Here is a 13,272-nt window from a genome sequence, read left to right on the forward strand (position 1 = left end):
ATTGCTCAAAGTGGAGACACGCCATCAGAAAAGGTGTAGACGCTGCTGAGAACAGGCTCAAAGAGGCAACAGAGGAAAGGCACAAGAAATGCCACAACAGAGCTTCTGCCCCTGCTGCCCCTCCAGGTCTCACCTGCCAAGTATGTGGCAAGCAGTGCCTGTTAGGGATCGGCCTGTACAGCCACTGCAGGATGCACATATCAAACCCCACTAACTGACTGAAAGGAACCATCAACATCCTATGGAATGGGTAGCCAGAGAGAGAGAGCACAATCATCATAGAGGGATCAGAAATGGAGAGAGTGAGCAGTTTCAAGTTCCTGGGCGTCAAAATCTCTGAGGATCTAACCTGGTCCCAACATATTGATACAGTTATAAGGAAGGCAAGACAGTGGCTATACTTTATTAGGAGTTTGAAGAGATTTGGCATATCAACAAATACACTCAAAAACTTCTATAGTTGTACCATGGAGAGCATTCTGACAGGCTGCATCACTGCCTGGTATGGAGAGGCTACTGCACAGGACTGAAACAGAGGGTTATAAATCTAGCCAGCTCCATCTTGGGCACCAGCCTACAAAGTACCCAGGACATCTTCAGGGAGCGATGTCTCAGAAAGGCAGCATCCATTATTAAGGACCCCCAGCACCCAGGGCATGCCCTTTTCTCATTGTTACCATCAGGTAGGAGGTCCAGAAGCCTGAAGGCACACACTCAGCGATTCAGGAACAGCTTCTTCCCCTCGGCCATCCGATTCCTAAATGGACACTGAATCTTTGGACACTACCTCACTTTTTCTTAATATGCAGTATTTCTGTTTTTGCACGTTTTTTAATCTATTCAATATACGTAATTGATTTACTTATTTATTTATTATTATTATTGTTGTTTTCTCTCTGCTAGATGATGTATTGCATTGAACTGCTGCTGCTAAGTTAACAAATTTCATGTCATGTGCTGGTGATAATAAGCCTGATTCTGATTCTGAATCTTTTCTATCCATGAACCTTTATAAATGTCTTTTAAGCTTTGTAATTGCATCCACCTCCACCACTTCTTCTGGCAGCTCGTCCATGTATTCAACAATTTCTTTACATTTAATTAACCTTTCTAATTCCCATTATAGAGTGAGTGTGTGTGTGTGTACTCACCATTTGCTAACCCACCTATCTTCGTACCAACAGTTAATTTTCCTGCGCTACACTCAGACTAAAGTCAAGATACTAACCTCAATGGTAAATAGATCCTGGTATCACTACATTAGATACTGACTGCCTGTCCAAACATAATATATTTATCCCATCTCTTTGTTTTGTTAGTTAGTGCCCCCCCCCTACACCCATGTCAATTTTATTTCCCACAACCTTGTATTCTTGTATTAGGCTCTAATGTGGCACTTTGTTGAATGCTAACTTAACACAAATGGTGCATCCTCATTATAGAACCTTACTTCCCCACAAGTAACACACACAAAATGCTAGAGGAACTAAGCAGGCCAGGCAGACTCTGTGGAAAGAAGTCGAGTCAACATTTCAGGCCGAGACCCTTCAGCAGGTTTCTAGCATCTGCGGATTTTCTCTTGTTTGTGATTGCTCACAAGTACATACATTTGATGAGCTTTATAAAATATTCTCTTAGACATCTGTCTCTGCTAATGATATATTCTTTATTTTCCCAGTCCACTAGCCAACTCTATGTTCATTCCATCATAGTTGCCTTATTCAGACATGTGTTTCAGATTCAGTTTTCCACCCTCAAACTGAATTTGAAATCTTGAGGGATCCTTGAACAAGGGATTATTATTATTTCCAGCATTTTCTATTTTTATTTCAGATTCCTAGTGTCTGTAATATTAGATATCAACTTACTGAATTCAAAATTAATTTGAGGTTCCCTTTAAGGCAATGACTTCTGAAAATCATTAGAGGAGAAGAAGGTGGCTGTTATTGGGGACTTGCTAAAGGTTAAAGCTTCTAGTGGCATTGTTCTTGTTGATGAATACAGTGACTGCTTGTGAGTAGGAGGTGAGTGAAATTACACAGAAGCTTTTTATGAAGTTGTGTTATCACCAGGGGTGGGGGCTCGAATTTACCAGCCAGCGTCCAAACATCCTATCCTAATTACTGATCCCTATCCTAAGGCCGAGGGTAACTATTCTCTGTGAGAAGGACAGTGAGAAGAATCTAATAGCTGTGACAGCAAAACAGCTCAGTTATCACAATGAGCTGTCGTGGTGCAAAGGTCATGTTGTTACATGGGTTGAGGAACACTGCCAAGTCTTTCAACCATTGAAAGTGGAAGTGGCTGCAAATGAAACATGCCGGAATTCCCCTGCTCCAATCTGCCCCGTCCCCAGAACTGTGTGCCTGAAATGCACTGGTAATCCTGAAGAACACACACAAAATGCTGGTGGAACATGGCAGGCCAGGCAGCATCTATAAGGAGAAGCACTGTCGATGTTTCGGGCTGAGACCCTTCGAGATCTGAAATCTAGGATTCCTTCAGCACAATGATGGCGTTCCACTCACAAAACAGCTCACAAAACACTGGAGGAGCTCAGCAGGTCAGGCAGCATCAGCCAAGGGGAATGGGACAGTCAACACTTCGGGTCAGGAACTTGGGTCCAGATGAAGAGTCACAACTTGAAGCATTAACAGTCTATTTCCCTCCACAGATGCTGATTGACCTACTGAGCTCCTCCAGCATTCTGCATGTTGCTTCAGATTCTAGCATCTGCAGACTCCTGTGTTTAATAATTCCCACAGCAGCTGTCCAGTTGCAGAACCACTTCCAATTAGTGCCCACACAGACATAGAAATGAACATAGAATTAGGAGCAGAAGCACGCTTTTCAGTCCCTTTCATCTGCACCACCATTTAATAAGGTCTCAGTTGGTATGACTGTAACTTCTGTTCTAATCCCCCTGTAACCTTTCAGTGCCAGGCTTATTGAGTCTAACACTAACCCTCATCTAGTCTAGTCATCTGCTTTAACAATATTCAAAGGCTTTGAGGAAGAGAATTCCAAAGATTCGTGATCGTCTGAGATTTTTTTTGCTTATCACTGGCTTAAGTAAACTCCCTTAGTTTTAAACAGTGATCCGTAGTTCTAGGATCACCTGAGGAGGAATAATCCTTTGCACATCCTGTCAAAACTCCTCAATAAAGTCTCCTATCACTTTCCTAAATATGAGTCTAGCCTTTCAAATTTTTCCTCAAAAGAAAAGCCACCCATTTCCAGTGTTGGTCAATGTAAGCCTCCCCTAAAGTGTTTTCTTTAATTAATCAGGCCATATTGTACATTGCACCCCAGACAGGTCTCAGTAATTCCCCTGTATAACCACTTATTGCCTCCAGCAGTCAACACCATGTTGTTAGTTTCACGTTTTACTTGCTACATCTGCATTTGAGCCCTTTGTGAATTATGTCCAAGGTCATTTTGAGAGCTCTGTAATCTCTTGCCATTTAGTTAATGTGCTTCACTTTCCCTGTCAAAACGGACAGTTCCACATCTTCCTATGTTAGAATCTGTTTGCCAGGTCACCAAGTTAACTTACACTGAACGTTTCACAACCCTTCATGATTTACTTTTGATGATTTGTTCCATCACAAAACTAAACAAGTGATACTTTCACGGCCTTCATTCAGGCCGATGTAATGAGAGAAAACCCAGCAGCTTCGGTACTTGCTAGCAGCAAGTATTCAAGCTACAGAAGCACCTGTATTAAATGATTTCATTAAACCCCCTAAACCTTATCAACTTTTAAAATGCACACTTACCTTTTCAAACCTCTGCTTGTTGCTTCAGAGAGCCAGTTTCTGCAGCTTGTCCTACAGGAAATGAAGCTTGGCTGTCAAAACCAAACCAGAAGTAAATCATTGATAGGAAATCAATTGTAAAACCCCCGACTGTAAATCCAGAACTCACATGTTCTCACATATTAGAGCAACTTCAAAGTACATATAAATTATATAACCATGAGATTCCACTGCTTATGGGTAGCTACAAAACAAGAAACCTGAAAGAACCTAATTTTAAAAAAACCAACACCCAAAGTCAAGTCAAGTCACTTTTATTGTCATTTTGACCATAACTGCTGGTACAGTACATAGTAAAAATGAGACAATGTTTTTCAGGACCATGGTGTTACATGACACAGTACAAAAACTAGACTGAACTACGTAAAAAAACACAGAGAAAGCTACACTAGTCTACAGACCTACACAGGACTGCATAAAATGCACAAAAACAGTGCAGGCATTACAATAAATAATAAACAGGACAATAGGGCAAGGTGTCAGTCCAGGCTCTGGGTATTGGGGAGTCTGATAGCTTGGGGGAAGAAACTGTTACATAGTCTGGTCGTGAGAGCCCAAATACTTAGGAGCCTTTTCCCAGATGGCAGGAGGTAAAAGAGTTTGTTCGAGCGATGCATGGGGACCTTCATAATGCTGTTTCCTTTGCGGATACAGCGTGTAGTGTAAATGTCCATGATGGCAGGAAGAGAGACCCCGATGATCTTCTCAGCTGACCTCACTATCCGCTGCAGGGGCTTGCGATCCGAGATGGTGCAATTTCCAAACCAGGCAGTGATGCAGCTGCTCAGGATGCTCTCAATACAACCCCTGTAGAATGTGATGAGGATGGGGGGTGGGAGATGGAATTTCCCCAGCCTTCACAGAAAGTAGAGACGCTGCTGGGCTTTCTTTGCTATGAAGCTGGTGTTGAGGGACGAGGTGAGATTCTCTGCCAGGTGAGCACCAAGAAATTTGGTGCTCTATACGATCTCTACCGAGGAGCCGTCAATGTTCAGTGGGGAGTGGTCACTCTGTGCCCTCCTGAAGTTAACAACCATCTCTTTTGTTCACATTCAGAGACAGGTTGTTGGCTCTGCACCAGTCCATTAGCCACTGCACCTCCTCTCTGTATGCTGACTCATATCATGTATGATTTGGGAAGACTTAACTATATTGTACTTATTGTTTATATACCCTTTTATGTTCATTTTAATTTTGTAATTTTGTAATCCCAATAATTATGTATCAATCTTACGATGTTGATATTAATAAAAGACTGAAAAAGAAAAGAAAGGAAGATGAAATAATCTAGCAACAATTGTCAGACAAGGTTTGTGCTTCACCTTTCAGTGTACACAATTTAAGATCTCAAAGCAAAGACGAAGATAACAGGGCTGTGAGAATTTGCTGTGAAAGGTCATCCCAGAATATCTAATGGGGTTTACGAGAAAATGAAAGAACAACCACAAAATTAAAAGGAGTCAGGCTGAGAAATTGCAGCGTGCTTTTTTTTGTCATGAATAGAGTTTATACAGCCAGAAATACCAAGAACTCATTAAGGCAAATGTGTGGTTTTTACCACATGAGCATTCAGATTAGATAGTCAGTTAATAGGGAAGCATTATAATATCATAAGACATAGGAGCAGAATTAGGCCATTTGGCCCATCGAGTCTGCTCAGTAATTTCATCATGGCTGATCCATTTTCCCTCTCAGCCCCAATCTCCTGCCTTCTCCCCGTAGCCCTTAATGCCCTCATCAATCAAGAATCTATCAATCTCCACCTTAATTATACTCAATGACGGCCTCCACAGCCATCTGTGGCAATGAATTCCACAGATTCACCACCATCAGGTTAAAGAAATTCTTCCTCATCTCAGTTATGAATGGATGTCCCTGTATTCTAAACCTCCTCATCTTTCTGCCTGTGTTATTGGTGCCGATATGTACCACAACTTCTGGTTGCTCACCTCCCCCATTTAGAATGCTGTGAACCCGATCCAAGACATCCCTCACCCAGGCACCTGGGAGGCAACATGCCATCTGTGTGTCTCCATTGAGTGCATGGAGTTTTCCTCGAACAATGGAGTTTCCTGTCACTACTGCAGCCCTCTTCATCTCTATGGTTAAAAAGAATGAACATTGAAAAAATATTATCATTAGCATGAGCAGAGGCAGACTAGTAGTGAGAGGTAAAACGTAGCGATGCTGAGAAAGTCGTGAATAGCATGTTCAGTGAGTTGGCCACACCGCAGGTAAAGGCTACACAGGCAGAAAGGGAAGGGGTGGCCACTAGACAGCGTAGCAGTAGGCAGATAATGCAGGAGTCCCCTGAGGTCATCTCCCTCCTAGACAGATATACTGTTTTGGATTCTGTTGGGGGAGATGTCTCATCAGGGGAAGGCAGCAGCAGCTGAGTTCATGGCACCATGGGTGGCTCTGCTGCAGAGGAGGGAAGAAAAAGGAGTGGGAGAGCTATAGTGATAGGGGATTCAATTGTAAGGGGAATAGATAGGCGTTTCTGCAGCTGCAAACGAGACTCCAGCATGGTATGTTGCCTCCCTGGTGCAAGGGTCAAGGATGTCTCTGAGCAGCTGCAGGACATTCTGGAATGGGAGGGTGAACAGCCAGTGGTCGTGGTGCACATAGGTACCAAGGATATAAGTAAGAAACGGGATGAGATCCTACAAGGTGAATTTAGGGAGTTAGGAGATAAACTAAAAAGTAAGACCACAACAGTAATGATCTTTAGATTACTACCAGTGCCACGTGCTAGTCAGAGTAGAAAGAGGAGGATATTTCAGATGAATACATGGCTTGAAAAATGTTGCAAGGGGGAGGGATTCAAATTTCTGGGGGTTTGGAACCAGTTCCGGGGGAGGTGGGACCGGTATAAACAGGACGGTCTGCACCTGGGCTGGACTGGAACCAATGTCCTAGGGGGAGCGTTTGCTACTGCTGTTCAGGAGGATTTAAACTAATGTGGCAGGGGGATGGGAACAAGTGCAGAGAGACAGAGGGGTGTAAAATGAGGGTAGAAGCAAAAAGTAGTAAGGTGAAAAGTAAAAGTGGCAGGCAGGCAAATCCAGGGCAAAAAGCAAAAAGAGCCACTTTTCAACATAATTGTATAAGGGCTAAGAATGTTGTAAAAACAAGCCTGAAGGCTTTGCGTGTCAATGCGAGGAGCATTCGTAACAAGGTGGATGAGTTGAATGTGCAGATAGTTATTAATGAATATGATATAGTTGGGATCACAGAGACATGGCTCCAGGGTGACCAAGGATGGGAGCTCAACATCCAGGGATATTCAATATTCAGGAGGGATAGACAGGAAAGAAAAGGAGGTGGGGTAGCATTGCTGGTTAGAGAGGAGATTAACACAATAGAAAGGAAGGACATTAGCCTGGAGGATGTGGAATTGATATGGGTAGAGCTGCATAACACTAAGGGGTAGAAAACGCTGGTGGGAGTTGTGTACAGGCCACCTAACAGTAGTAGTGAGGTTGGGGATGGCATTAAATAGGAAATTAGAAATGCGTGCAATAAGGGAACAGCAGTTATAATGAGTGACTTCAATCTACCTATAGATTGGGTGAACCAAATTGGTAAGGGTGCTGAGGAAGAGGATTTCTTGGAATGTATGCGGGATGGTTTTCTGAATCAACATGTCGAGGAACCAACTGGAGAGCAGGCCATTCAAGACTGGGTATTGAGCAATGAGGAAGGATTAGTTAGCAATCTTGTCGTGCAAGGCCCCTTGGGTAAGAGTGACCATAATATGGTGGGATTCTTCATTAAGATGGAGAGTGACATAGTTAATTCAGAATCAAAGGTTCTGAACTTAAAGAAGGGTAACTTTGAAGGTATGAGACGTGAATTAGCTAAGATAGACTGGCAAATGATACTTAAAGGGTTGATGGTGGATATGCAATGGCAAGCATTTAAAGATTGCATGGATGAACTACAACAATTGTTCATCTCAGTTTGGCAAAAGAATAAACCAGGGAAGGTAGTGCACCCATGGCTGACAAGGGAAATTAGGGATAGTATCAATTCCAAGGAAGAGACATACAAATTAGCCAGAAAAAGCGGCACACCTGAGGACTGGGAGAAATTCAGAGACCAGCAGAGGAGGACAAAGGGCTTAATTAGGAAAGGGAAAAAAGATTATGAGAGAAAGCTGGCAGGAAACATAAAAACTAACTGTAAAAGCTTTTATAGATATGTGAAAAGAAAAAGATTGGTCAAGACAAATGTAGGTCCTTTACAGTCAGAAATAGGGCAGACCAATTGAATAACTACTTTGGTTCTGTCTTCACTAAGGAAGACATAAGTAATCTTCCGGAAATAGTAAGGGACCGAGGGTCTAGTGCAGGAGTGGGCAAACTTTTTGACTTGTGGGCCACAAAGGGTTCTAAAATTTGACAGGGGGGCCGGACCAGGAGCAGATGGACGGAGTGTTTTGGTAATACACCTCATAAGAGAAAATAAAATATCATGGGATATGTAGAAAACATGTGCTTTAATTTCAATTGAAAATGAACAAATGCATTACAACAAAATATCTGTCTTTGAAGTCCCATGGTATTTAGCTATTTATTGAAATGACTTTTAAAACACTGAAAATTAAATGAATAAAATACAGCTTTTTTTAATAGTAACAGTTATTATTTTAAAGCACTGAAAATTCTGTTATCCTTCAAGATATTATCATCATCACTCTCCTCCTGACTGTCTTTATTTCAAAAACAGTAGGAGATGCAGGTCTACTTGTCCTGCCCCTTCTTATTCAATTGTCCCCTGTGCCAAAACTCAACAACGACCAGCACAAGGACAGAACAGTGACAGTGCGCCAGTATGCGGAGCACGTTATTTGATCTGGAGCGCATTTTTTATTTTGAGAACGTACGTGCACCTGCGCACTACTCATGTCCATCACTTAACAGAAATGACATGTAACATGTAAGGCTTATTGAAAAAAATATTTTCAAATGCATTTTTTACATAACACAACGAAGAAACTTATTTTTAATTTCAGTGGGAACAGTGTTGTTGGTCTCCCTTTTTAGCCAGCGCATCAAAGTCTGGATTTAGTTTTGTTGTGGCAATTCTCAGGATGGATCTGAGGTGTTGGTCAGTTAACTTGGATCTGTGGCTGGCTTTGTTGATGTTCACGATGCTGAACGCCTGTTCACACAAATAGGTCGAGCCGAACAAAGAGTAAAGCGCAAATGTGGAGTAATACGCTGCACCTCAACAAAGGTCAATGTATATAGAGTGCGTCATCTATTGGGAAAACGCCAGAATTGCGGGGAAAAAACGTTAACAAGGTTTATTAATATAATTTCATCAAGTTCTGCGGGCCGGATTAAAAAGCTTAACGGGCCGCATATGGCCCCCAGGCCGTAGTTTGCCCGTGCCTGGTCTAGTGAGATGGAGAAACTGAGGGAAATACATGTTAGTAGGGAAGTGATGTTAGGTAAATTGATGAGATTAAAGGCAGATAAATCCCTTGCAATTAATAAATATGCTTATAAGTCAATCTACTCTGCATTTGCTGTAGTCTAGTACTGTATATAGAAGACCTGGCTGAATGGTGCACAACAGAATTTGGAGGTTCCACTGAGATTCACTTGTCTAGAGGCAACAGCAACAGGGGAATTCTGAGGATGGGGATGCCTATGGGAAAAGTCCTCAGGAAAATCAATTACTGAAAATTAAGTTTCTTTTCGCTCCTGCGGACTTTCCGTCTTGGCAGTTGGCCTTCGGATTCAGTCTCACTTTCTGTACACTGCGATCAATGCTATGGTCTTGAGTGGATCAGTTTCTCTCATCGTGACTCCGATGCATTTGGCATGAAGACAGAAACTTTGAGTAATAAAAGAGGTGGTCAAACAAATTGGATGGTTCAGTGTCAAGGACACATACAGATTGACCTAGCATCTGGGACATGTGGAATTTTACTGAGGTAATGCAAGATTAGTTAATATACAATAACAAAAGGGTGTCAGGGACACTGGGTGCCAAAACTACTGTAAATATTGAAACATTTGTTAAACCCTCTGGGACGCTGTAGTGAAAACTGCTAAATTGAGAGCGTATAGGTCAATGTAAATAGAAGAAAATAAAAAATAAAGTAAAACATGGGGCAGGGTATGTCTTACCCTGATTCAGAAAGAGAACCTTACTGATTTATAGATGATTTGTAGAGAAGTAAAGATTTGACACTTAAGTATCAGTTTCAGTTACGAAGTGAAAAGCTGGTTAAAGAAAAGAGTAAACAGGAGAGAACAGCCAAAGTAGCTGAGACTGAGGTGGAGGGATTGAAGAAACAGTGCAGTGATTTAAAGAGGGCTATGAATGTGATACAGAAATCACTACTTGAAAAGAAATGGAACACCGAAGATTGTACAGAGTATTTATTTATTTGTTTTCCACGTGATTGACTTTAGAGAGACCCGGATTCCTCACTGGCCATGTGGAATCCAGGTTAAGGACGTGGAAATTTGTGAATCTGTATTCCAGATATGAGGTGCCCACATTTCAGAGGGAAATGGGCATTTGGGGAAATTGCTCTTTGGTAGGCAGTCAAATTGGGCATTTGAAATTAACTATTTTGGAAAAATTGGAATATTTTAGGAGAAATCCTAAAAGTTGCTTTTATTAACAAGACTGAATTCCTTTTATAGAACATAAGAGATGTTGCTCAAGACTTTCAACATGTTGATTTTGTGTTTGAGATTCCTTGGAAAATAGATTTGATGCCATCATTGTTTTGTCATGTAAATTGCAAATGGAAGAAAGTAGGGAGATTCCCCAGGGTCTATACTCTAATATAGTATGTGGATGACTTTCTATCAACCTCCCCAAGCAAGGAAACTTGTGAGCAGGATTCTGTCTACCTTTTACATAAACTAAGAAAGTTATAAAGTATCAAAGCAGAAACTACAGTTTATACAACCAGAACTTAGCTGGGATGTACCCTATCCTAGGATACAAAGTCTTTGGTTAAGACTTGGATTGAGGCAATAGTTAAAGCACCACAGACAATGAATCATAAGGAAATGAAACGTTTCCTGGGCTGACTAGGTATTATAGACATTAGATTTTAGATTATTTTAGAAGCTGAGAAGTCATTTGAGCGTATAAAAGAGGCAATGATATCCGTCCACAGCTTGGGCCTTGCAGACTAGAGTAAGAATATCAAGCAGTAGTAAATCAAGGCAACTGGACTTACTGTGTTGTCTAGAAGATGCTTTGCCCCTCATCCAAGAGGCTTCTTCGATCCATGATAGGTAGTTTTGCGGTTTATAAACTCTGAATTTTTTAAAGAGTCGTAGAGGTAATGAGAGGGCCATTAGTCTTCCCTTTGCATGAACGGAGGTGAGAAGTGTTGTGGGGATGCTGGTGTAGAGATGTTAGGACTGCACTGATAGGTGGTGTTCAGGGATGGGTTTTCCAGTTTGACAAAGATGGCTTCCATAACCCACCTGTGCTCCCTGTCCAAACTGTGCACATTGTTATCATCAAAGAATGTCCTTTGTCCTTTCCATGTAACTGTACTGCCGAGTCTTGACCTGAGCTGTTAGCCCTCCCACGTTGGGCTGCCTGCTTGTGAAGTGGTTGTTTTGTCTTGTCAATATACAGATCTTTGCAGTTCACATTGCACCGGATATTGCTGTCTTTATATTTGGGTGTACAGTAGTATCCTTGGGGTGGACGAGTTTCTGTCTGAGTGTGTTTGTAGGTTTAAAAAACACAAGGATATGTTGAAAATCCTTCTGAGTTACTCTGAAACTCCAGCTGCATATGAGATGACTATGTTTTCCCATCTGCTTTGCTCCTTACCTCTGTCTGTTGGGCCCGCCTTGTTGTGCCAGAAGTAAGCACCCCCATGCAGTTGACACTGATGACACCTCCCATTGTCGAGTATGGACAAGCATACCAGTCCACTGCTCCATTGGACAAAAGGGCAAAGTGGGAAAAACTGGCTTGTAAGCAGCACAATTGTATGTGGCTTCAGATGGACACGTTGTGGCCCCAGGTAAATTGGTACCGTGGATTGCCTGAGTTGACAGATGTGGGCAAGAGAGGAATGAGTGATCAAGTAAACCAAACTTGGTAAGCCCCTGGTGTATATCATATATCAAGTTGCAGAACAAATCTGCAGACAATGTTTGATATATGCCTTACAGGATCTGGGAAAACTGGTACAAGTAACAGGGATTCATACCCAGTCATCAGTTGGTCCTTTTGAACATTTACAGATGGACTTTATTGAATTGCCTCAGTGTAAAGGATATAAGTATGGATTAACCTTTATTGAAGCGTTCTCACAATGGGTTGAAGCATTTCCTTGGAGAAAGAATGATGCAGTTACATGAGCAAAATGTTTGTTAAATAATCCCGCTATTTGGGATCACCTGGAAACTATCTAGTGACAACAGGACCCATTTCACTGGTAAAGTAATTAAAGAAGTATGCAAAACCTTACAGGTTGATCATTTCCATTGCAGCTCCCACCCTCAGTTAGCAGGCCTAGGATGAGTGGAACAATTAAGAGTAAACTTAACAAAATTTGTGAGGAAACTGGACTAAGGTGGAAACTTTGGTTCTGATGACTATTTGAGCAACCGCTAACCAAACCATTGGCCTATTCCCACATGAATTCATAATAGCACGGCCCTTGTGCCCGCCATCTGATCCATCACTGAGAGTCAGGCAGATGGATGTACATAACCTGGACGAGGGTATTCTGAACTATTGTTGTGCCCTAAAAAAAGCATTACAAACTATCATCAACTGGTAAAGGAAGGCCAGCAACCAGCAGCAAATACTAAGTGACATGACATTGAGCCCAGAGACTACGTGGTGGTGCGGACGTTTAAAAGAAAGAGCAAACACAAGGAAATCTGCAGATGCTGGAAATTCAAACAACAACACACACAAAATGCTGGTGGAACACAGCAGGCCAGGCAGCATCTATAGGGAGAAGCGCTGTCGACATTTCAGGCCGAGACCTTTCGTCAGGACTAACCAAAAGGAAAGATAGTGAGAGATTTGAAAGTAGTGGGGGGAGGGGGAAATACAAAATGATAGGAGAAGGCTGGAGGGGGAGGGATGAAGCTAAGAGCTGGAAAGGTGATTGGCGAAAGTGATACAGAGCTGGAGAAGGGAAAGGAACATGGGATGGGAAGCAGGAGAAAGAAGGGGGGGTGGGGAGCACCAGAGGGAGATGGAGAACAGGCAAACAACTAAATATGTCAGGGATGGGGTAAGAAGGGGAGGAGGGGCATTAATAGAAGTTAGAAAAGTCAATGTTCATGCTATCAGGTTGGAGGCTACCCAGCTGGTATATAAGGTGTTGTTCCTCCAACCTGAGTTTGGATTCATTTTGACAATAGAGGAGGCCATGGATAGACATATCAGAATGGGAATGGGACGTGGAATTAAAATGTGTGGCCACTGGGAGATC

The 13,272-nt window shown here is 42.2% G+C and overlaps 1 protein-coding gene across 2 annotated transcripts in view; it reads right to left on the reverse strand.

Moving 5' to 3' along the window:
• Positions 1-3,890, reverse strand: part of LOC132378591 (leukocyte elastase inhibitor-like) — a 54,906-nt gene extending 51,016 nt beyond the window's left edge. Inside the window, exon 1 of one of the 2 annotated variants that reach the window (XM_059945645.1) lies at positions 3,780-3,816. The gene's annotated coding sequence lies outside the window, so the exon portion shown is untranslated. Of the gene's footprint in view, positions 1-3,779 lie in introns of both variants that reach the window. The other variant, XM_059945646.1, reaches the window with a different exon arrangement.
• Between the last annotated feature and the right edge of the window lie 9,382 nt (positions 3,891-13,272).

The sequence above is a fragment of the Hypanus sabinus genome, chromosome 20 (genome assembly GCF_030144855.1).
Source record: "Hypanus sabinus isolate sHypSab1 chromosome 20, sHypSab1.hap1, whole genome shotgun sequence".
In the NCBI taxonomy this organism is placed as follows: Eukaryota; Metazoa; Chordata; class Chondrichthyes; order Myliobatiformes; family Dasyatidae; genus Hypanus; species Hypanus sabinus.